General features: G+C 32.7%; 1 long non-coding RNA gene across 1 annotated transcript; it reads right to left on the bottom strand.

Annotated features, from left to right (window-relative positions):
* Window positions 1-268: 268 nt before the first annotated feature.
* LOC138707934 (uncharacterized) lies at window positions 269-3,180 on the bottom strand. Its single transcript, XR_011334462.1, has 6 exons — window positions 3,087-3,180; window positions 1,966-2,122; window positions 1,615-1,865; window positions 1,229-1,354; window positions 800-1,007; window positions 269-519 (listed from the first exon to the last, which is right to left on the bottom strand). It is a non-coding gene; the product is annotated as an uncharacterized lncRNA (long non-coding RNA).
* Between the last annotated feature and the right edge of the window lie 897 nt (window positions 3,181-4,077).

The raw sequence follows: 4,077 nt of genomic DNA, 5'->3' as shown, positions 1-4,077 counted from the left end.
TTATAGCACATACAATTCATCAGTTAAGCTATAGGCCTACAGTCTACTATTGAATTTACAGCATATATAATTCATCAATTAAGCGAAACAAAAATATAGTACAATACATAGTAAAAATAATACACCTAATTTAATAACTGAACTTCTATGAAAATCTACAGTGGCAGTACTCATATTATCACAGGCCATGATTGTCTCAAATATTTACAAAGAACTGATATTTCAGAATCTTCCCATGCCATTTCTGAAATCTCAATGAAGATATGGATCATTGTCTTGACTGTTTAACTTTACACAGCTTTCAATCATCTGGTTAAATATTGGAGTGCAAGATAACAAATGACATCAACTGCTGAACACTTGGTATCAATCAACCAACAACTTCATTAGATTAAAGGGGGAAAAAAAAAACTTAAAGAATTAATTGTATATAGACACAACACATAAGACAAGGCCGCTTCAGAACAGTAATTGGCAAGGCTCTGTTGTTTTAGGATTCTTATGTAGATTCAATTTCACCTGAAAGAAAAAAGTAGCATCTATAAGTATGCCTAATTATGAGAAATAAGAGAAACGGTTGCAATAGTAGTAGTAGTAGTAGTAGTAGTAGTAGTAGTAGTGATAATAATAATAATAATAATAATAATAATAAATAATAATAATAATAAATAATAATAATAATAATAATAATAACTGCAAAGTATGGAAATTAATATTGAAATATAATATCAAAAGGAGATTTCACACATCAACTCTTATCATTTAGTACAACAAATCTATTATATTCAGTTGCAATCACCAGTAGCTGTTCTTTCCTCCATTTTGTTGTTGGCTGATTTTTCACAAGTCTGCTATGATATGCAGCACTATCCATGACAATAACGCATTGCCCTAATGTTCTCAGGTCAACAACTGTGTTTGCACCCACTTCTCAACTACAGGGCTATTCATAGCACTATGGTAGTCCTGACTTTTCTTTCAATTGCATGAAAAAATTAAATCAGCACCTGCAATAAAAATTATACCTGGGCATATAATTACGTCACATGAATTCACAGCATTTAAATAAAGAAAATAAAACATAACATAACATAACATGACATGAGATCCTCTTTGGTGAAAGGCTTTCCCACGTTTTTATTTAGTCACCAATTTTTATATTTTTGTACCCTGATTTAAAAAATTACTCTTGCCAAATTTATGTAAAATATAAATCAATATAACTTACCGAGTATAAATCCACCTTTCGTTCCGGCATCTAATCTTCCACCCTCATTTGTTGGTCTATGAATAACACCATTCATGTCACTGGAAACTTCACCTGGTTTATTTCATGAATAAGTGGGTGATCCTACTTAAAAAACAGAGAGAGACAAGCAATTCACATTGACACTCTAAGAGACCAAAAATTTTAAAGACAGGAAAACCGTTCAAGAATTTTATAACTAACCTCTAGTTATAATATGAAACTATTAATTGCAAAACATGTTGTTCCCACTTGAATTCATTACTAGTAGCCTATATTAATTGCAATTTCATATTCCACATAAGTGTTAACCTATTTGTTAGTAAAAAATTCAATCACTCAATGTCTCACAATACATTGAAATTTACCATTCATAAAAATCCAAGTCTCATCCAAGAATACTACGGGTTTAGGGTTCTCACGCTCCACATTTCTTATATATTCTCTTAAAAACGAATAACATCACTTTCTCGTACATGTGTATAAGGATCCCCTTTGCTCCATAGAAATTTCATCTCTTTCAAAATTTTTTTCACCGATGATAAGGATACTCTAAATAAATATGTTTCATAATCATCATTCATATGTTCCAGAACTTTTGCTGCTGTTAGTACTTCCCCTGTAACAGTAAATGAAAATTATGCCATATTTTTATACATATGACTAATATCAGAATTACATTGCATAAATCAACACAATAATTCCTGTAACTTCCCTACCTTTATGTAACTTGTCATAAATAAATCTCGCAATTGCATCTTTCGTAAAATCATCAGCATCAGTCACTGGATGTTTACGTAGTCTATGTTTTCCTGGTGTCACAAGTGGGGTCCCCTTCTGTGAATTTCTCACATTCGTGGCTGTAGTAAAGCCAAGCTGTAATAACAAACAATAACATAACACTTCTAAAAATTGTTATATCATAAAATTCATGCATGATACCAACATTTGCAGCTATATGAATAGAAAATTATCAATATGTTAGGTTGGGTCTACGATAGGTTTAAGTAGGCTAATATTTAGGTAATTCTCCAGAAAAGCTACATCAAAGAAGGCATAATTTTATTTTGTTTAATTGATTTCTGTGATATTTACATAGTGATGAACACGTGGTTTTAGTGCACAGCCACAAATACTTTCAGCACAAAAATCCTTTGACACTTACCTGTATATTCTAATGCATTGTTGTAGTCCCTCCCTCAAACTTGTTACTAATTACCAATATAACATGCGAGAGGTCCATGACGAAGAGAAATGGTTAGTTTCCCAGTAGTGCGTCCTCGTCCTCTCGAGTGTTATATCTTAACAAGTACTTTGGGTGGGGTAGCTTTTCTGAAGAAACACCATATTTAATATTACTTAGACCAGTCATGAATAAATTATTCAGCCAGAGTCAACGTTTCTATGCTTTATAGAGTATGTTATATAGTTATTATATAAAACTGAATTATTTTTAAGCACCATAACAGGCCAACATTCATGTAATATTTGCTGCAATATCAAGTTAATAATTACAATATGACTTGTATTTTCTTCGGCCGATATGGCATGTAAATTGTGATCTGAACGGTTAATTTAATACTAAAAGAGAAAACTGGAAATTTACTTTCGTGCTGTTTGATTATTTGTTCGTCTAATTTGTAAATGTATTTAAGCTATCACCTACTGCAGTATTACAGTATCTTAAATGTATTTAGTTTGGCAATATGAAAATCACTGACTTGATTAAACATCTAGGCCTAACTTAAAAATTTGTTTTGTTTGACCACAATCATGAAATTATTAGTGCAAACTCCTAAAACTGAATACCACTTTGAAATGTATGCTTAAGAATACTTACTCCTAATAATTTTCCTATTCTGGTTGTAATTGCTGTCTCCGTTAGCATAATTCCTTCTTCATTATCTTCTTTCTTTAACTCATTATACACGTGAACTACAGATTTCTGAAGCGTACTCTGAATGCCACACATTTTCTTCCTTGGAGGAGTCACTGCAACACTATTTCATTTTTTTGACATAGTAATAAAAATCTAAACACGAAAGAAATTCATTACAATTTGAAATAATATTTCTATCCATTACCCACGTGCATTATCACGCCCAAGTATATTATATTTATTCGTACTTATCTGACTATTCTTGAATTATAACCACAACGCAACACATAAAATAACTATTATGTATTAATATTAATACTAATATTAATTAATTATTAATAAGTTCGAATTTCACTATCTTCCAGTAACCGGCTGAGAAATCCAGTACAATTTTAATTTCATGGAACTCCAGTACCGGCAAATATTGTCGATATTTGCCTCAGCTGCCAAAATACCAGTTACAAAATCACTACCATTTATAGTATTTGTCAGTATCGAAATTCGAAACGAAGTTGGCAAAAGAAAATTCAACCTTCAAACTAGAAAATCACCATAATCCACTAGCATTTGTAGTAATGGGGGAAAAATGGTTAGGTTTCACCCCTAGGGTATCAAGTTACCTGGTCTTCCCTATACAAAGCCCGAATCACGTTGTCTATATCTGCCGCGTACTAAAATGCTAAGTCTTATTAAATGTTTATGTCGCGTACGAGAACTTAAGTCTTGTTAAGTGTATCTGCCGTGTACCGGAACCCAAGTGTCGTTCCGTGTATCTCCGTTAAAACAGGTAAACTCTCTCCCCCTCTATCCTCGTGAGACGTAATGAACCGGCCAATAGGGTTATTTGGAAAGAACAAATGAAGGGATTGATAGCGCTATCTATTCCGTGACGTCTGAGAGCGCCCTGACGGATGAAGTGACGTACTAGGTGAACGGCCGTGGTAGTAGGCAC

The sequence above is a fragment of the Periplaneta americana genome, chromosome 10, assembly GCF_040183065.1.
Source record: "Periplaneta americana isolate PAMFEO1 chromosome 10, P.americana_PAMFEO1_priV1, whole genome shotgun sequence".
NCBI classification, from domain to species: domain Eukaryota; kingdom Metazoa; phylum Arthropoda; class Insecta; order Blattodea; family Blattidae; genus Periplaneta; species Periplaneta americana.
This window is presented reverse-complemented; position numbering and strand designations above follow the sequence as displayed.